Here is a 22,153-nt window from a genome sequence, read left to right as displayed (position 1 = left end):
GAGTACGGGTGGTGCTAGCAAGAAAATTGTGGCACCTGCCAGCGGTTTGTATGTTATGTGCTCATATATTTCTTGAAAGAAAAATCACACAATACCTGTAAAATAACTGGCATAACACAGTGGTTAAGAGCTTACAGTAGTGAACATAGTACAAGCAAAATTTTATTTGGCTCACTATAGTGTTGGTTTATACAACTCAGATCCCCCCCCCCATTTCACACCTCTTTCAGGAGGCCGTGGCCTATATCTCTCTGAGCTTATTTCTAAAATTAATGAAAGTGTTTTAAATCCATCTTTGCAACAACACAGAAATCCTTTAACTAAAAATAGCTTTTATTTACATTACTTAACTATTCACCTATCCTTCCAGTCATAAATCCTGTAAAGGAGTCAATAACTTCGTTCAATATTTGATTTTGTCTTTCTTTTTTTCTATCTTCCTTTCTTTAATCTACCTATTTGCTTACCCTTCAAGCCACAACATTTGACAGAGAGAATGCTAAAACTGTGTCCGGAAATTGGGGAATTTAATTTTTGGGAACTTGGGGCAATCTTGTGAGACAGAACCACCAGACAAAATATTAAAACTGGTCCAATTAGACATCATTCAAATCCCAGAAATTATAAACAGAAATAATAAACAAAGGAACTGAATAGTTTATTTCCAGTAAATTGAAGCTGTTACTGAAAGTATTTATATGGAGTGTGGCAATGTACGGAAGTGAAACGTGGACGATAAATAGTTTGGACAAGAAGAGAATAGAAGCTTTTGAAATGTGGTGTTACAGAAGAATGCTGAAGATTAGATGGGTAGATCACATAACTAATGAGGAGGTATTGAACAGAATTAGGGAGAAGAGAAATTTGGCACACCTTGACTAGAAGAAGGGATCGGTTGGTAGGACATGTCCTGAGCCATCAAGGGGTCACCAATCTAGTATTGGACGGCAGCGTGGAGGGTAAAAATCGCAGAGGGAGACTGAGAGATGAATACACTAAGCAGATTCAGAAGGATGTTGGTTGCAGTAGGTACTGGGAGATGAAGAAGCTTGCATAAGATAGAGTAGCATGGAGAGCTGCATCAAACCAGTCTCAGGACTGAAGACCACAACAACAACAACAACAGGAATATTAATTATTAACTTGTATGTCATTGGTTAATCTGCTATATCTTAACATTAGTTTTTGAGATGAAAAATAAATAAAATTTTATGGAATTTTTCATTATTGTTGTTACTATTTGATCTTAATGTAGGGGCTTTTGGGGACCACTTTCCCTTTTGCTGTTGAGCTCAAATTATGCACAGCTCTTTTTGTGGAATGGTACTAGACTGAAGGGTAGCACAAAGAAAAAAAAATTGAACTTCAAAAATAAAAGTCACCACCATCAAGATGTCCACAGGAATGAGTGGACACTGGGGGAGATGGCTCACCAGTGGTGCATTCCTGTTCCACCCCCGTACTGCCTTTACTTTCCAGCTGTCAGTCTCCCTTCCCTGTGTCCTATTTCCCGTTTCATCCCGTGTCTCTGACACACTGCGCCAAACAAAACTCTCACCTCAGTGGTGCTGCAGGGCAGAACAATGTAGCCTACACAGAAAATGTATCCATGCTTAGTAGGTGTATTTTATATTTCAGTTACAGTCACATGTAAGGAGGAATGTTCTATGAAAGCATAGTGGTTACTTCAGTTTCCTTTATGTCCCTGTCACCTTGCTCATTGCCTTAACTATACAGAAAGCACTGCATCCATTATTTGTTATGCATTTAAGATTTCAGGACATTGGGATAATCAAGATAAACAATGTTAGACATGGCAACAAGTATTCACAAATTGTTCTAAGACTTCATAGCAAAGGGAAATAGTGAATTAAAACCATCCTCAGTGATTACCAAACATCACAGAAGTTCATCACAAACAGTTGTAAGTAATGTAACCTCAAGTTTGCAGGTACACTGAAATTTTGTTTTGCTCCTCTAGTGGTGTGCTGCTGTATCAACAGTGCTGCGGCACAGAGATTTCAGTGTGTACCAGGACTGTAAACATAAACTCGCAAACAAACAAAAATTTAATTATATAGGCATAATCTGTATCACTTCAAGCAGGGGTTTACCTTCGTATTCTCGGATGTTGCTGAATTTAGCATATATTAAAATTCAGGAGTAAGTAAGAAATATGTATCCCCCCCCCCTTTTATCGCAAAAAAATTCCTGCCTCAAGATACAGGTCTCCAAAGATGACACTGCAAACACCATTTTGAAGATGCGAATTTTGGAAAAATTTTTAAAATACTGTATCCCTGTAACAGTTCTAGATATTTTGTTAGAGGTTTTTTTTTTTTATTATTATTTGCTTTATGATTACAATGGTAGCCTCCGTTTGGACATAGATGTCAAAGTTCTTTTACTGCCGCCTTTTGAATTTTTTTTTTTTATATAATTTACAGTTTTTTTCCAAAAATTCCATTCCAGAAAAGTTAGATTTTTCTCTGTTGATTAGTACCATGTAGTGCTTGCTATATTCTCTATAAAGGAGAGCTTCCACTTTTAAGTTGGACAGGTTTTATTTTAAAAAGTAATTTTTTAAACTTTCAAGGCTATGTATGTCTTCATTGAAGTTGTTTCATACTAATTTCTTTGTTACAATTTTTATTTCTGTTGTCTTTGTTGCAGTTATCTCTTATCACTTTCTCTGTTGCAGTTATTTCATTTCACTTTCATTGTTGCAGATATTTCTTACACTCTGTTGTAGTTTCTTGTCAGTTTCTTCGTCGTGGTTATGTATTGCAGGTTTCTTTATTGTAGTTGTTCAGTGCTAATTTGTTTACTGAAGAGTCTTCTAAGAAATCTGAGACCATCCAGTGATTTATGTGTTTTCATGAGGAAATTGCCAGTTGACAAGGTTGCTGTGTGTTTTGTGAAAAGGACTGTTTGAAATTTCTTCTGACTGGGGCCACAGGAGAGTGAAGTGTGCTTACTATTTGCATGTCCATAAAAGAGTGATATACAAGGCAAACAAAAAAAAAACAGACTTTGTTCAGGTTGGGAATAAGTGTTCTCGTTTGAAGGCTCTGTTTCAAAATGAAGAGGTTTCCAGTGACGACTTTTAGTGTTCTTAACATTTTGACAGAATAACAACAGTCTGAACAAGGTGAAGCCTTTCATGATGCAGATGAAGCAGATTTGGCATCAATAGAGGAAGAATTAAATACCCTGTATCAGTCAACTACAGAGGTAGGGGCTATTTCGGTTAAGAAACAGTGGCCAGTGAAGTCAAGTCATTAGCTCTATGCATCAAGAAAGAGCAGAGAAATTACAAGGCGTACAACTTTGCTTGCACCATTTGCCAGTAGGTGGTGACAACGGTAAGCAGTGGTCGAAAGAAACAGATCGCAGATGTTAGGCAGTTAGCTTATACCTCAGTCAACATAACCTCATTCAAATATTAGTTGATTTGTGTCTGCATCATAAAGTTGTTCTTGGATTGAAAATGTCAGTTTACGAGCCTAATTCTTGTCATTTGCAGGAGCTGTAACTGTTTTATTTCAATATGAAGAAAACAGCGGCTGAGTCTCATCGAATGCTCTCAAGTACACGTGGTAAGGATGCTATTAGTAAAAGAATGTGTTGTGAGTGGTTTCAATGCTTCAAAAGTGGTGGTTTTAATGTTGTATACCAGCATAGTGGTGGAAGAGATGTTTTCAAAGATGCAGAATTGGAGACATTGCTGAGTGAATACTCCCGTCAAACTCAAGAAGAATTGGCGCGATTAGTGGGAGTGACACAGCAAGCCATTTCAAAACGTCTCAAGGCTATGGGCACGATTCAGAAAGAAGGAACTTGGGTCCCATGTGAGCTGAAATGAAGAGATGTTGAACAGCATTTGTGTGTTTGTGAACAGTTGCTTCAGAGGCAAAAACAAGGGATTTCTGCATCGCATTGTGACTGGGGATGAAAAATGGGTTCATTATGATAACCCTAAATGCAAAAAATCATGGGGACATCCCGGCCGTGCTTTCACATTGACAGCCAAACCGAATATTAATGGCTCCAAGATCATGCTCTGCATTTGGTGGGACCAGCTCAGCGTCATGTACTGTTGTTGTTGTTGTGTGGTCTTCAGTCCTGAGACTGGTTTGATGCAGCTCCCCATGCTACTCTATCCTGTGCAAGCTGCTTCATCTCCCAGTACCTGCTGCAACCTACATCCTTCTGAATCTGCTTAGTGTATTCATTTCTTGGTCTCCCTCTACGATTTTTACCCTCCACGCTGCCCTCCAATACTAAATTGGTGATCCCTTGATGCCTCAGAACATGTCCTACCAACCGATCCCTTCTTCTGGTCAAGTTGTGCCACAAACTTCTCTTCTCCCCAATCCTATTCAATACTTCCTCATTAGTTATGTGGTCTACCCATCTAATCTTCAGCATTCTTCTGTAGCACCACATTTCGAAAGCTTCTATTCTCTTCTTGTCCAAACTATTTATCGTCCATGTTTCACTTCCATACATGGCTACACTCCATACAAATACTTTCAGAAATGACTTCCTGACACTTAAATCTATACTCGATGTTAACAAATTTTTCTTCTTCAGAAACGCTTTCCTTGCCATTGCCAGTCTACATTTTATATCCTCTCTACTTCGACCATCATCAGTTATTTTGCTCCCCAAATAGTAAAACTCCTTTACTACTTTAAGTGTCTCATTTCCTAATCTAATTCCCTCTGCATCACCCGACTTAATTCGATTACATTCCATTATCCTCGTTTTGCTTTTGTTGATGTTCATCTTATATCCTCCTTTCAAGACACTATCCATTCCGTTCAACTGCTCTTCCAAGTCCTTTGCTGTCTCTGACAGAATTACAATGTCATTGGTGAACCTCAAAGTTTTTATTTCTTCTCCATGGATTTTAATACCTACTCCGAATTTTTCTTTTGTTTCCTTTACTGCTTGCTCAATATACAGATTGAATAACATCGGGGAGAGGCTACAACGCTGTCTTACTCCCTTCCCAACCGCTGCTTCCCTTTCATGTCCCTCGACTCTTATAACTGCCATCTGTTTTCTGTACAAATTGTAAATAGCCTTTCGCTCCCTGTATTTTACACCTGCCACCTTTAGAATTTGAAAGAGAGTATTCCAGTCAACACGTCATGTACTATGAGGTGTTAAAACCAAGTGAAACAATCACAGGTGCTCATTATTAAACACAATTAATGTGTTTGAGCAGAGCATTAAAAGACAAACGGCCGCAATATATCGAGAGGCACGATAAAGTGATTTTGCAGCATGACAACGCTCGACCCCACGGTGCAAAAGAGGTAAAAACGTACTTGGAAACGTTAAAATGGGAAGTTCTACCCCATCTGCCATATTCTCCAGAAATTGTTCCCTCGGACTATCACCTGTTTGTATCAATGGCACATGGCCTGGTTGACCAACACTTCCGATCTTATGAAGAAGTCACAAATTGGATCGATTCGTGGGTCGCTTCAAAAGATGAACAATTTTTTCAACGGGGGATTCGTACACTGCCTGAAAGATGGGAGAAAGTAGTGGCCAGCGGTGGAAAATATTTTGAATGATACATTTGTAACCAATTTGTTTCATTAAAGCCTCAAATGTTGGGGGAAAAAATGGCAGAAGCAAAGTTGTACACCTTGTACTAAAGTTATGGATGAATACACTACAGCAAAACTGACCACACTCTTCAAAGTAGAAATTCCATCTTCAGAAGAAAATGAACCAAAGCACTCTTGCCAGGAATTTTTCACAAATATCAATTCAGCTGTTGAATATAGTGGTGCAAGTTTTAACTGTTATTACAGAGACATTTTCAAAGAAAACAATTTTGAACCACATTCCATCGTTATCAAAGTACATGGTAGACAAATCAAGAAATGTGAGGTCTGTAAAAGGAATCTTTGGGAGACCAGATCCCTATTATTGTCATCCTGTAGTAGCAGCTCAAGTTCAAATAGTGCAGCCATTTTATCTGGAAGATAAATGGGACTGTTCTCGCCAGGGTGTCAACAAAAAAGACACTATAACTGTAACAGTTGAAGGTCAAAAAATTGTGAAAGTGAAGAGGTACATGACTCGCAGTATTAAAGAAACTTTTGCAATTTATAAGAGCAACTATACAACTTCACACATTGGAAGATCAAAATTCTATGCACTACGACCTAAGTGGGTAGCGCCACACCCACCTAGAGATGTTTGTTTATGTGTGTACTGTGCGAATTTTGAGCTTTATGTGGTAACTTTGAAGAACTTACTGGAGCATATGACATATGACACTTTGGTTGGGCGTGTAAAGTCATTAGTAGTCTGTGACGTAAAGTGAGAAACTTGTTTGTTTCAAGAATGTGGTGATCGCCCTGGAATGGGAGGAGTGCCTTTACCGACACTTGGCCTGGAAGACATAGCAGATAACTCTGCAGAAATTACATATGTGACATGGGAGGAAAATAAACTAATTAGGAAAACTATTGCCTTTGACATTTTCATTGGTGAACTTGGTAAATGGTCAGTGAAAGCAGTAACACACCAGCATCTGAAGAAATTGCAACAACACATTCATTGCATAAGTGAAAGGGTGTGTACAGGCTGAAGAACTATGTTTAGTGCTTCACTGTGATTTTGCTGAGAACTGGTCTGTAATTTTCGCACAATAAGTACAAGGGTATCATTGGAGTAATGACCAGGTTTCAATTTTTACAGGAGTGACATATTTTCAAAACAAGACCACAAGTGTTAAAGTTATAAGTGATGACAGAGGACATGACTCAACACATGCTTTGCTAGCAATGCGCAAAATTCTTCAACTGCAAACATGGGCAGAGAAGATCATCATTATTTCTGATGGTGCTCCCACTCATTTTGAAAATTGTTACCACCTGTTTGAATTGAGTAAGTCACTTGTGCCAATTGACTGGGTATACAGTGCTGCTGGTCACGGGAATGGGCCGTGTGATGGTGTAGGAGACCTGCTGAAGCACCATCCTACAAAGCATAATCATTCCAGACCAAATACAGCTACGATTCAGAATGCTGAGGATTTTACAAGAGTTGTTAAATCTTACACATCCACAGCCCTCATTCTTTTGCTCAAAGAGGAAATCGAAGATTTCCGTAAGCAGAAAAAAGAAGAATGGTCCGTGCAAACTACCCCTGTGAAAGGAATTCAGAGGACACATTTTTGGACTCAAAGTGAAGAGTGAACTCATATTGCACACACTTTAAAGAACAAGAAAAAAGAAATTTCGTTTGTTCGGCCAACACCTCAGAAACAGCAGGATAATATTCAAATTCACAACTTGAGAAGGGGGATGTTTGTGGCGTGTGTGTATGACTGTGACTGGTGGATAGCAGAGATTATAGACACCAGTTATGAGTTAAACGAAATTTTAGTGAACTTTATGCTACCACATGGACCAGCTGCTGTATATAGATTTCCAGCTGAAAGACAGCAACAATGCCATCAGTGCTCACTTCCTGTTCACAATATTTTGAAGATTGTAAGTGCTCCAGTTCCTATTGGTTCAACAGAAAGGAGTCACTCTATATCAAAGGAAGATACTGAAGCAGTGGAACACATTTTTATTTCATTGAATGGCTAATTTCAGTGCAAAACATAGTGCACAGAAGTTGTATACATTGAAACCTTTAAGTCTTTGGACCTTTCACATACATTTTGGAACCATTTAAAATGCTTGAAAAATGAGTCTCTTACTCATCTTTCAAAACTAAAATTATGGTAAATAAGGCTAGTTTTTGATTTTTATGAGTCTGTTATTTGATACATAAAATGGGTTTATGTATGGCAAAAATTTCAGCTGTTTATAAAACCTGTTCAACGTGAAAGTGGAAGCTCTCCTTGTCAAGGAATGTAGAACTATATGGTACTAATCAACAGAAAAAAAATTAAAATTTCGTGGATTGGCATTTTTGGGAGAAAAAAAATTTTTTTTTTTCCATAAATTATAAAAAAGTTTAGTACGCTATAGTAAAAGAACATTGACTGATAAGTCCAGATGGGGGATTTCTGTGTAATCATAAAGCAATTATCTTTCAAATAAAAAAAAAAAATCTAGAACTGTTCCAGATATACAGCATTTTAAAATTTATTTACAAAATTTGCATCTTCGAAATGGTGTGCGCAGGGTCATCTTTGGAGGGCTACATCTCGGAGCAGAAATTTTTTTGGAGAAAACAAAAAAATACGAGTTCCTTACTTAGTCCTTCAATTTAACATATGCTAAATTCAATAACATCTGAGACTATGATGGTAAGATGTTTTCCTGTCCTGCCTGAATTGATATTTTACAGCTTTATTTTTTTAGCATGATAATTGAAACTTCCTGGCAGATTAAAACTGTATGCCGCAGCGAGACTCGAACTCGGGACCTTTGCCTTTCGCAGGCAAGTGATCTACCAACTGAGTTACCCAAGCAAGACTCACACCCCGTCCTCACAGCTTTAATTCCTCCAGTACTTTGCCTCCTACCTTCCAAACTTCGCAGAAGCTCTCCTGTGAACTTAGCAGAACTAGCACTCCTGGAAGAAAGGATATTGTGGAGACATGGCTTAGCCACAGCCTGGGGGATGTTTCCAGAATGATAATTGAAACTTTGTTAAATACCCTTCGTAGACATGGGTGCCAGTACTGATACCTTAGCATACATAAATGATTTTAAATTTAAATCAAACAGTGGAAAATCCGGGATGTAATGTATCAATATTGTGAAAAGGAAAGTAGCTATTTACCATATGGTGGAGATGCTGAGTTGCAGATAGGCATAACAGAAAGACTGTCACAAATATAGTTTTCAGCCAGTAAGGCCTTCCAGAAAATTAGACGACAAACATACACAGACACCCATGCAAATGCAACTCACACACACACATGATGGCAGTCTCAGGCAACTGTGTCCACACTGTGAACAACAGCACCAGTGCCTGATGGGAGTGGTGACTGAGTGGGGGTAAGGAGGAGGCTGGGGCGGGGAGAGGGAGGGATAGTAAGGTAGGGGGGCGGACAGTGACGTGCTGTTGGGGAGCACACAGGGATGAAATAGAAAGAGGGTACGGCAGCTATGTACAGTGGGGAAGTTAGACAGAGATTGGGGGGGGGGGGGGTAGAGGAAAAGGAGAGATGTAAAAAGACTGGGTGCGGTGTGGAGGAATGACGGCTGTTGTGGAGTGCTGGAATGGGAACAGAGAAGGGACTCGATGGGAGAGGACAATGATTAACGAAGGTTGAGGCTAGGAGGGTTACTGAAATGTGGGACATATTGCAGGGAAAGTTCCCATCTCCACATTTCAGAAAAGCTGGTGTTGTTGGGAAGGATCCATATGGCACAGGCTGTGAAGCAGTCATTGAAATGAAGGATGTCATGTTTGGCAGTGTGCTGAGCAACAGGGTGGTCCACTTGTTTCTTGACCACAGTTTGTTGGTGACCATTTATGCAGACATCTTGTTGTTGTCATGCCCACATAGAATGCGGCAAAGTGATTGCAGCTTAGTTTGTGGATCACATTACTGGTTTCGCAGGCAGCCCTGCCTTTGATGGGATAGGTAATGTTTGTGATCGGATTGGAGTTAAGTGGTGGTGGGAGGATGTATGGGACGGGTCTTACATCCAGGTCTATTCCGAGGTATGAGCCATGACAGGGTTGCCACAAGTTCTGGAAACGAGGGAATTTCAAACATGTCAGGGAAATATCTGAAAAAATCTCATTTCATCTCAGTAGATGAAATGGTTTGCGTACTGAGATGTCATGCGTCGTCACTGGCTGGGTGCAGCTGAGTATGTGTGCCACTTCCCTACTCCCTCATTCTTACTGCTTCTCCCCTTCCTACGACTCTCCTCAGCTGCAGTCAGTGCTGCCACCATTTCTCGTCACTAGCCTAGCAACTGTCGATGAGATGCAGGGAGATGGGAAAACGGGGTGTATACGCCCCGGGACAACCAGGAGATCTGGGAAAAATCCGGGAATTTTTTAGAATTCCTGGAATTCTTCATTGTTTTAGTTTTCAGTTAAATTTTTGTAATTTTGACTGGTAAGAACCGATACTCTAACAAAGGATATTACTGTATCCTGCTACTGCAGAATAATACTTCAACAATAAAACATAAACGAGAGAAAAAAATGAAAACAACTTAAATTGAAAAGGAAATGCGCCATATACAACAACAACACACAGTGCTCATGCAAGCGTCTGCCAACAGCAAAATGAGTCAAAGGCTTTAGGAAGACTATGCGATGCTTCATAACAACAAATTGCCTCCGATGAGTGTGAAGTCACAACTGTTTACATTAGATTCGTTTTAGAGTTACGAGTGGGCTCGTGCGCATGCGCAGTTGAGTCGTGTTTGAGTTGTAGATTCTCCCACTTCTGGCTACAGGAATGTGGCTGTTGGCTGTGCAAGCAGTCGCAGCAAGCAGCTAGATGCTACCAGAAAAGGGGGCGCCAGATTCATATTTTTGAGGGAAAAAACTTGTTTCACAAAGCGCCTACATCCAGCGCACGTTTGTCTATCGATTATTCATATGATTTTGAAACGCTTCCCTGTTGGTTTTTGAACATTTTAAGTTGATTTCTGAATGAATTATAAGTTGATTCTTGAATTCGTGAAGTCTCTGTCAGAGAATCCTCGTTGCATCTAGAAATAAACTTTCCGCAGACAAAAGGGGACTGGACTATACGAGCTGAGCGGAGTAAAGCCGAACGGATGAATGCCAATCGCTGTCTGATTATGTGGTTAATTGGGTTTGCGAATGACCAGCGTTGTTATAATTACTAGCAAAATCTATAGATTCAGACTACCAGAATGGAAATAAGCGACTGACAGGAATAACAGGTGAGAAAGATTACGTATTATCTTCTCGGTGTATCCAAGAAAATGAAATTTTGACAGAAAATTTTTGGTCAGATCACTATACTAGTAATGACCAGTTGTACAGTCCCCGACTAGCAGCCGCTTAAGTTCTATTTTGGAACTAACATGGAAAACCTGTTGTACAAACATTTAATAGCACCTAATTGGAAAATAATCGTGGGATAACAAAACCTGTGATTCTGGCAGTTTTTGTGAAGTTAATTGGTGAACAAATTTTGACACTGGCAGGAATAGCTACACAATTGATGACAAGATTGTTTGTTAGAACGAGGAAGGAGAAGAAAAGGGGACATCACATAAATTATGGAAGAATAAGACAATTCCAAATTTATATAAAAATTTTCGTAATATTACTTTTCGATTTCATGCTTGAGAAACTGATGTGTATGAATGAAATATGAAACTATTTTGTAACATAAAGCTTTTTGCTTGTAGTGGGCCTAATAGGCATTTGATTTGGTACTTCGTGAATTATATTCTGTGTTGTTGTTGTGAAAATGGACATTTGTGCCAAAACAGTCTTGTTTATTTAGTGTGTGTTACAAAATTGCTGCAATATTAGAAAGGCCTATTTTGTTTTATCTAGCAGGCAGTGACAAAATAGATGTAATCAGATCGAGAAACCACACCAGTCTTGGGTATTATTTGTATTAACAGCTTTTTCAGTATTACAGGGTGTATACGGCCCGGGACATCCGGGAGATCCGGGAAAAACCCGGGAATTTTTTCATCCGGGACAAATCCGGGAAAAACCCGGGAATTTTTTAGAATTCTGGGATTTTTCATTGTTTTAGATTTCAGTTAGTTTTGTAGGTTTGACGTGTAAGATCAGATACGCTGACAAAGAACTTTAGTCCACTACTGCTGACTAATACTGCAGCAATGGAACATAAATCAGAGAATAACACCAAAATAAAAGTTCAGTTGGATAGAAAATGGGTAATTTACACAACGCTCAGACCAGTTTGCCGACACCGAAAAGTGTCAAAGGCTTTAGGTCGAAGATTATGCAGCACGTCCGTAACAACTAACGTGCATTCGATGTGCGTGACGTCACAACTGTTTAAATTTCTAACAGTTCACCAGAAAATATTACGAATAGTTGCTTGAGATGCATTACTTTCGAAGTAAATTTCCATGCAAGATGATTTATGTTACGTGTGAGAATGTGCAGTGAATTTCTTAAATCACAGGGCTTTATAACTCTCATTCAAAACGTAACACTTTGAGGATCAGCTATTTGAAAAATGTCGGGCCCAGAAAATGTCATTTATGCCACTATTTAAAATTTTACCGGCACATTTGTATTTGATATGACTTAACATGTAACACACGCTAAAAAAAGACCGAGGTTCAGGTTAGTTTTCATATTTAATGTTGTTCTTTCATAGATAAAAAATTATGTAATCGATGCCAAAAAGTGTATTGACCTTCAAAAAAAATGTGCATAATGTGTTACTGAGCAATGTCACACGTCTCTTCATGCCAGCCGGCCACGGTGGTCTAGCGGTTCTGGCGCTGCAGTCCGGAACCGCGGGACTCCTACGGTCGCAGGTTCGCATCCTGCCTGGGGCATGGGTGTGTGTGATGTCCTTAGGTTAGGTAGGTTTCAGTAGTTCTAAGTTCTAGGGGACTTATGACCTAAGCTGTTGAGTCCCATAGTGATCAGAGCCATTTGAACCATTTCTTCATGCCAGAGCACTTCGACTTTTCTACGCAACTGATGATCATTTTGGCACGATTTTAATTGCCAAATTAGAGCCTGTTAGTAGGCCTACGGACTTCCTATCATTGTAGGACTAATAACAGTGGATGTCAATAGACGATGCAATTCTCGTTCGTACATACACATCTGCTTACGAGTTAACCGGTGTAGAAACGCACTTAGCTGAGTTGAGCGAGCTCGGCCTGTCTTTCTCGTAGGCGCCGCGGCCAGTCTTCCTCGTAGGCCTCGTGCTCCGAATAACTGCCGTCATTCGCTAGCGAGGTCACGTGACATGAGCTATGACTGGCTGACAAAAGTGCATCGCTCAACGCAATCTCTATTGTAGAGTTTCGGAAGCTACCGTGCTGTAATTTGTGGAATTTGTGTAAATACTTTCGCAATACGAAAATAATTGTCTCGCATCAAACAACTTTCCAAACGCATTGTTTTTTCCAGGATTTCCTAAAGTGGTGGGACGTCCTCCGCCGGTATAAGACCTTTACGATTCAAAGGACTGATACATTTTATAGCTCCGAGGGAAAGTATACTGTTACTTAACCCGGATGTATTTTCACCCGCTTTATACGCAATTTCATCCGGGAGAAATTGTGTTTTTAACCGGGAAATCCGGGAAAAATCCGGGAATTTTTTTTTCTTGTCCACGTAGACACCCTGTATTAGATAACGACATTTCTATTTTTCATGTAGCAAAACGTTTGAGGAACTTTGATGAGGTAATAGATTGTTTCACAGAAAGGAAAGCACACCATGTAAAGCTGTAGCAAGATTAGAGGGTGGAAAAAAAAACACTAGGAGCTAAGGATTGAAGAAATGCGTAATTTCTTGTTTATCTCTTGTCTTTATTGGTTTTTGTGTATCCTATATTTAATTTTATATCACACAAAACAGCAAGTTATTAGCTAATAGGCAATAAAGAGTGCAAATTTTCTGAAGAGTTCTTGTTTTCCCGATTACAAATAATCCCATCCGCTATTAATTGCGAGATTCTTTTAAAGAGGGGCAGGCTGCCAAACCGGCCGACTGGGAGCAGGAAAGGCACCACAGGACATTTCAATTTCCACTGTCCTGAATATAGTTTGAAGGCATCCATTACAAAATATCCACGTTTTAATTCCACACATCAAAATACAGTGATGTGCAGTAGAAGAATGCTTTATGAAGAGATGTGGCACTGCACTTGTGCACACGGAAGACCAAATAATATGTCTTAACATTTCCTCAAACACGTGTTTTTTTATGTTTCAGACTTTTCAGAAAGATATGCACTACAAGATGAACATATTTTTGGAAAATCGATTTTTTTAGTATTGACCCGGTTCGCAAATATCGTAGATCTGGGGCTGATGTGCAGAGCAGTCTGAGTTATAGTGGGTAGTCTCCACGTGACCCGTGTTTACGTTTAGTGGCTTTGCTGTTTCCCCCTCGTTTACTCTCATGTCAAATGAAAACAAAATGGATGTCTGTGGCTGGCAGCTATCAAATCAATTAAAATGCATTCACATAATTATGGAAGGCGAAAATATGGCATTAGTTTCAGATTCTATTTTATTTCCTCTTTTCTGACAGTCAAGCATTAATCGCCTTGCGGAACAATGAAGTTATTTTTGTCTGTTTGCTAAAGAAATTTGACTTTTATGAACTTTATTGGCAGAGGCAGTCAATGTATTTTAAACGAAATGTTCAATTCCACAGTACTGGCTAGTTTCAACTGTTAGCTGCACTTCAAATGCACGTTTTCATCTTCTAGCACATATGGCATTTTGCGATAATAAAGAACCAAACATGAGATAATACAGTACTGGTGCTCCGAGAAAATATACATCCCGAAAACCACACTGAAAAGCTTAATATCAAGTCGAGGTCTACTTTATTGAGAATCTGGACATACAAATGTGCATTTTAAGTATGCGCTTTAAATGTGCACATTTTAGTATGGTTCACGAAATTCTGATGTCTTGTTTCTTTTATGACATAATGTATGATCTTTTAATATTTTACACGTACGTACATACTGGCTTCCTATGTCATGATAGCTGCGCAAGTGCGGTGTTGCCTGTTATGTGCGCTCTCTGGCAACTGCTAAAACGAGCCTATTTCTAACAGGTCGCAGGAAAATATTGCGAATGGTTGTTTGAGAAGAGTCACTTACAAAGTAAATATCCTCTTACGCAAGTTGAACTATGTGTGAGAATGTACCATGAATTTATTAAATCACAGAACGTTTGACTCATTTAAAAATCAGCTCTGTGATGACGAGCCATTTAGAAGAATTTTGAACCCTGAAGATTAGATATTTACGTCATTATTAAAAAAATTTCTGGCACATTTGTCTGACATATCTTAAGTGAAAGCGCAAAAAAGATCAACATTATATGCGAAAGCGTAGCTTGTCTTGCAGCTTATTAACCTTAGAGACCAATATTATATGTGAAAGCTTTGCTTTTATTGTAGCAACACTATGTATATTAAACTATCAACTTTTCCTGTTTGTGTGTTCGTGCTACTCAACAGTGATATTGCTGTTGGTTGACTAGATCACGTGTCCTATGCTCTCAATATCAGCTGCCATCGGCTGGCGAGATCACGTGACATAACCTGTGACTGGCTTACAAACGCGCATCACAATCTCGATTTCAATGATTCGGAAAGTAACAGGCGATGTTCGGTGCAATTCCAACGTATACTTTAGTAATATGAAAATACGCAGTGTACAAGTTGCTGCACATCAAAGATATTTCCAAAAAAATGTCTATTTCCCTGAGTTTCATTTTCTAAAGTGCCGGGAAATTCTACGCCTGTGTATAACACCATAACCATTCAAAGGATTGATAGGGAAAATATACTGTCACTAAACATGGAAAACGAGTGTTTTCACCCAGGAGAAAGTGTATTAACCAGGAAATCTGGGGAAAATCCAGGAATTTTTTTTCCTTGTCCGCGTATACACCCTGGAAAAGTGGTTTGTTTGGATCTGATTGTCAGAGTTTGTTGACACAGCAGCCAGAGATGGTGGTCATGTACGCATGAGTTGTGTCTGAGGGACTGTGTGAATGTGTGTATGCTCTTGTCTTCTGACAAAGGTTATGGCAGAAAATTTAGTTGTGAGAGTGTGATTGTCTTTTCTATGTGCCTCTTTGCGAGTCAGCAATCAACTTTACAGTGAGTTGCTTCCTGTTATCATTGCATGACTTGATCAATGTGATCTCATTTCATCAACATGGTGTCATGACACATAAATAGCAGACCACACTGGTGAACTTCCATGACAGGCCTAAACCGCTTGCCAGCTGATCTGAAGCCCGTCGTTTCCCACTAATGTGCAAGCCCTGACCATCGGATGTAGTCTCACCAATCTGCCTGCAGTCCGGGTATGTTTGTGTGTGGCATAAGCTGGTGGATTTTCATGGTTTATCCAAGGACCCAGGACTGCAGTGTTCCTTGGCAGGCAAGAGGTCATGGATAATGGATTTCAGGAATTGCGACTGTCTCAACGCTAGTACGTGCAAGTGCTTCGTTCTATAGATATTTTATTTATTCTATAGTTTTATAGATATTTTATTTATTCTAGTACACTTTGGCATTTAGAAAACAATTTATATATTAGAAAGTATGGACGATAAGAAGAAGAAAATTATGGCAGTCACTGGCAGCTTGTATGCTATGTACTCATATATTTATCGAAAGAAAAATCACTAAATACCTGTAAAATAATAGATACAACACAGTGACTAATAACTGACAATAAGAACATAGTAGTACCAACATTTTATTGGTGGTCACCTGTAGTGTTGGTTTACACAACTCTTCCCTGCCTTATACACTTCTTTCAAGAGGCCTACTTTTTTCTGAGGTTATTTCTCAACTCAGTGAAGGTATTTTAAATTTGTCTTGTGACTCCAAGGAAATGCGTGTTTTTGTCACTTTTTGTCACAAATGTGTTGTTTTATTGAAGTAAAATAACAACAGTGGTCTTAATGAAACACATATACCATTTGCCTTGTTTTCTCCATCTAAAAACAGTTCATTGCAAAAGATGTTTATGTTGGTATTTAAGATTTTTGCTCACATGAGGGAGAAATCTACCATGGGCTTCAGCATTTTCAGCATCTTTTCCCTTCTGTGCTGCATGTCTATCCTGTTGCTATCCTTTCTCTCCTCCCTTGGGGAACATGTCTGAGGTGTTTTTGGGAAAGTTCCACACTGTCCGTAGCTTACATAAGAACAATCCCACCACTGTTTTTCATTCCCTTTTTCTTTCTTCATTCACCTTCTCCTGTCCTCTGTTTCAGCATTTGAGGCTCCTCTTTTTTCTTCTTCCTCCTTGTGTGCTCCTGAAGGCGGCCCATGCTTCTGACGCATAACGGGTGACTGGGTAATGCATAATTCCCAGCCTCGGATCTACAGGTAGGGTTTGCACGTACCCCGTGGTACAGGCCAGGCCCAGGGAGGGGTGATTGCCTGAGCTGCTACGTTCCCAGATTGCCGATTGGTCCCTCTGTCAAGTGTTTGGGAGGTGTGAACAATCACATCAGAGGTGCTGACAATCATGGGGGTTGGTTTTCTTGTAATGAGCCTAACGATTCAAAGACCCTCCCAGCTGCACCACAGTTCCTCACGGTTTCACGTACTGAAGATGGTCAGTCCTTTGCAACGGTAAATCCGTTTATTATTCAGAAAGGTGTTGATGCAATTGCGAGCCCTGTGAAATCCTGCTCTCCTTTACAGAATGGCACTTTGCTTTTGGGGACTACTTCTGATTCCCAAGTACAACAACTGCTTGCCGCTTTGCTTCTCCACGGCTATCCTGTTTGTGTCAAGGCCCATAAAACTCTGAATTCTTCCTGTGGTGTTGTTTACACTAGGCTGCTCGACAGTCTGACCGAGACCGAAATCCAAACACACCTCTCTGATCAGGGTGTCATTGCCATCCATTGGGTGATGAAAAAGGAGACGCTGCCTTAGTGCCCACAAGCACTCTTTTTCTCACCTTTGCTAGTGTGGTGCTTTCATCCAAAATCAAAGACCTTTCACTATGGCCCTGTTTTTACCTGCCTTCTCTTCCATCATTGGGGATTGACAGTCTTTTTAACTCCTCTCTTCGTCTTCATGTTTCACAGTTTTGACATGGGCGTATATGACCCTAGTTGTTTTTGCTCCCTAAAACAAAACAGAACAAAATGGGGGAGAAATACGGAAGTCTTAAATTTTTTTTTAACTTATATCTTTACTTTCCCTTGAGATCTCAGAATTTGTTAGGGAAAAATGCTAAAGCGTTTCTGGAAATCAGGGAATTTCACTTGGGGAAACATGTGACAACCTTGAATGAGGTAAGGGGTTGGGAGGAGAGGTTGTGTAGGGATTGACAAGTATATTGTGTAGGTTTGGTAGACGGTGGGACTGTGGGAGGGGTAGCAAGTATAGTGGGCAGGACAATCCTCATTTCAGGGCACGAGAGGTAGTCGAAATCCTGGCAGAGAATGTAATTCAGTTGCTCCAGTCCTGGGTAGTACTGAGTTATGAGGGGAATGCTCCTCTGTGGCTGGACATTGGGACTGTGTGAGGTTTCTGTGTTCCCTTACTTGAATTTCCAATCATTTCTTTTTCCAGGTCATTCAGGAATGTTCGATGATGCGGGTCCACTGTGTCTTTCCCGAGTGCAAGAAGTAATGTATCTACACTGATATTAATGTAACAAGACACTAAATACTGAGTCGTGCAGGTGACTGGTATGTGGTCATGCTCATGATTAGTATTAATTCTTTGCTTTATTATCCATATGTATTCTGTGATGCTGAATGAAGCTTCCTTGCAGTAATGAATTCTTTGTTCCAGGTTCTGATTGGACTGTCCAGATTCCATTAAGAATTCCAGAACGTTTTAGACTTCCTAGAACATTATGAAGATTAGAAACAGTCACTTTCACTGGAATCACGTCCACCACCACTTAAGCAGATACTTATAAATATTGTCAGCAAGCTTTAAGAAACCACCCTTGTTTTCAGTAGTTGTAATAAGAATTTAAAACACAGACGCATTCAGCAGTCAGTGACAAATATGTATGTTGCAAGAAGTATAGAGCACTTCTGTTTTCAACAATTTGTGACAGCTTACCCAGTATGCATATTTATCTTTGGTAATCTCTTACTATCTTCATTACCTTTGTGTAATTCTTTTACTTGTAATCCCTTTGTTGTTTGAACAAGGAATTTTAGTTTTGGTTATAGATATTAAGATACATTGCGTTCCAGTTCTGTGTTATTAGCTTGCCACAGTTTGTGGCATCAGTGAGTAGGACATTCTTATAGTGTTTCAATATTGTTCATAAATTATTACTGCAATTACATATGTGTATCTGAAAGATATGAATTGTTAATTTATTGAACAGCTCTGTGATATGTTTCATTAGCCCTTTTGTAATATGCTTTATTATGTAGTGAAGACACTGTAGCCATTCAGAAAATGTTATGCCAGCTACTGTCAAAGTGACATTGTTATTCTGTACAGAAGACATTTCTGTTCTAGTATAATTCCCTTTCTGGATCATAGAAGCCTGTTGTAGTTGACAGCTGATTGGCAAAATATTTGAATACTGACAGTCTCTGCCATGTTGCCCAAGATGGCCTACATAGGAACTTAAGCTATATTACTGAGTAATTCAGTGCCACTGTAAAAATTACAAAATATTGTGATGTTGGAACATAGAGGGTATGTTGTGATAAGTCTTTCAAATCTCTAATATTGATCTCCTTTTTAAAGAAAGTTATCTTAATAAAATAGGTTCAGTTATTTCTTGTATAATCTACTGAAGACAGGATTTCTTCTATTCGTGCCATGTGAGTATTTTGATGTTGTTTTCATGAAGGATTTGTTTTAAGGTTCTTAATGTTAAAATAAACATTCAAATAATATTGTCACACAATTTTCAGAGTTACTTGGTTACTGATTTGTTCTGTGTAACATTTAATGCAGCTATGTAAATTCCTCGTAAATGATCAAAAAAAGGACTGTTTCTAATATTGGACACACAATTGTTTGTGTGTACCCACAAGGAACTACTTAAAAAGTTATTCTGAAAATGTACAAATTACATTACACATCATCCATCTTTAACAAAACATTTTGATAAACTATTTTATCAGAGTCTAAGTAATGTGATATTTATGTATTATATATATCTAAATCTGTGAGTATATTTTTGTAGAGACTGTATGCAATTTAACAAAGAGAAAAGTATAAATCAAGCAGTTCTGCTTTTAAAGCTATGCTTGGAAGTATTTATTTGACTACTACTCATTACCTATGACCTTATTTATTGGTATGTATAATTGGCACCTGTTGGGCCAGGTGGTCTAGCAGTAAAGTATGTACCTAGAAACCAAGAAGTCGCAGGATCAAATCGTGGTCAGTTTTAACTTAGTGATGTGAGGAGTCACCAGAAGCTACGTTTGATAATAATAATTATTATTGTCAGCATACTTTACTTCGCGTCACCTCTAATTCAAAAGATTAGTCATGCAAATATAAGAAAATTGGTTTACAAAACATTAACAGTTTTTAACAAAAACATCTGACATAAAAATGTCTAGCATTATTTGAAAATTGCTGAATTTGCTAAGGAATAAAACTGAGTTATAATGAGAAATATTTTAGTTTTAGAAATGAAGTCACTTTGTAATATTTCAGTCCATTTACTCTGCTGGATAGTTTCGCTAAATGAGAGACAGTCTTCCCTACACAGTGATGGTTTCATCGCTGGTTCATTGTACAGGCCACCATGTTGTTAAGATTTGTGTCATCCATCCAATTCACAGATTAAGCTACCTCTGTGAAGGTCAGTATCATCAACCTTAACAACACCCACTTGTGGGCTGTGGAGCTCCCTGCAGCATGACGGCAGATAACCATTATGTGTGGTTTAGCCTCAATGTGGAGGCGGGAATTACAGGTGACTGCTTAATAGGACCAGACATCCTTACACAGCACTTCATAGGTTGGGCATATCTGCACTTCCTGCGGGTGATGCTGCCTCTTGTGCTGGAAGATTTGCCTTTTTTGGTACAAAAAATAATGTGGCTACTACATGATGGTGCTGCAGCTCATTGCTCTCTTGAATGTGGAGCTAAAACACTAGTAGTGACAGAATATTTCCTCTTGCCTAATGCCTTCTCATGGTGCTTTCAATCACTGAAGTCTACACAGTCAGATATCTTCATATCCACCTTCAAGTGGATGTACCTCCTTTGGAACACACTTCCTGCCATATGCAGGACCAGTGTAAAGGCCAGACAGGTAAAGTAACCAGGAGTTCAGTTTGAAGAAGATGTCTATATTGTTAAGACACCCAATATTATTGGAGAAATGAAGTACTAACTAAGAGAACCTGAGTTTATGATGCATATCCTCCCCAACTCGAGTGGTGTAGTGGTTGATACACTGGATGAGCATTCATGTGAACAATGATTCAAATCCCAGTCCAGTCATTTAGATTTAAGTTTTCTGTGGTTTCTCTAACTCACACACTGCAAATATTGGGATGGTTCCACCAAACACAACACAGCCGATTCCCTTCTGAGATTGTGTGCCATCACAACAACATGATGACCAATACGATGTTAAGCCTTAATCTCCCTCTCATCCCAAATCACCTTAATTTTGTATTTCTTTATGCAGAAAACAGCATGGCATGTGCTGCCAGGCATGTGCCTAAAGAAGTATAAGTGCAGAGCCAAGGTGTTAACATCAGAGCAATGTTTATTGTCAGAATCTGTCTATGGAGAAAACTGTCCTCAATACCGTATGTCCTTCCCTAGTTTCCCCTCCTGGTTGCCTCATGCTGCTCGTCTTCAGACACAACTGCCAGCCTGAGCAACCACTCATAAGCGTGTGTACGTGTGTGTGTGTGTGTGAGAGAGAGAGAGAGAGAGAGAGAGAGAGAGAGAGAGAGAGAGAGAGAGGTGTTGCACATCAATCAGCTGTGATTGAGTGGTTATGTATCCAAATAATGGCTGTGATTTTTCTGAAAATGCACAGAACAGAAGGTCTTAGCTTTTGATGAATATGCATAACTTTTTTGTGACAAATTCAAACTCTCTGTTAGGAATGTAAACTCATCAGCCAGAACATTATGACCACTGACCTACTATCAATATAAACCAGTCCAGGCAATAGCGGCGTCACCTGGCAAGGAATTACTGCTAGTCAGACACCTACTCACGATGCACATACTATCAGTGGGCTTGCTGTCAGTGTGTAGAATGGGGAAGACGCGTGATCTGTCAGAGTTTGATTAAGGGTAGTTTGTGATGGCCCAGGCATTTGAGGAGAGATGTGGTGAGGGTCTTCAACATAAGGTGAAAACACGTGCAGACATTGTGGGACTGGGCAGTCACCCCTCATTACAGATGTCAGAAGTTGTAAACTGGGCAGGATAGTAAAACAAGAAAGACAGCGAACTGTGGTGTGACCAACATCAGATTTCAATGCTGGGTAGAGTACAAGTGTGTCTGAACACACA

The 22,153-nt window shown here is 39.4% G+C and overlaps 1 protein-coding gene across 1 annotated transcript in view; it reads left to right on the top strand.

The window, feature by feature from the left end:
• Positions 1–19,901, top strand: part of LOC126176940 (F-box/LRR-repeat protein 4) — a 173,084-nt gene extending 153,183 nt beyond the window's left edge. Inside the window, exons 13-14 of the mRNA XM_049924139.1 lie at positions 18,247–18,365; positions 18,472–19,901. The gene's annotated coding sequence lies outside the window, so the exon portion shown is untranslated. The remainder of the gene's footprint in view (positions 1–18,246; positions 18,366–18,471) is intronic.
• Positions 19,902–22,153: the final 2,252 nt, after the last annotated feature.

Source organism: Schistocerca cancellata, chromosome 3 (genome assembly GCF_023864275.1).
Source record: "Schistocerca cancellata isolate TAMUIC-IGC-003103 chromosome 3, iqSchCanc2.1, whole genome shotgun sequence".
NCBI classification, from domain to species: domain Eukaryota; kingdom Metazoa; phylum Arthropoda; class Insecta; order Orthoptera; family Acrididae; genus Schistocerca; species Schistocerca cancellata.
The sequence above is the reverse complement of the archived record's forward strand: the minus strand, read 5'-3'. Positions and strand labels throughout refer to the sequence as shown.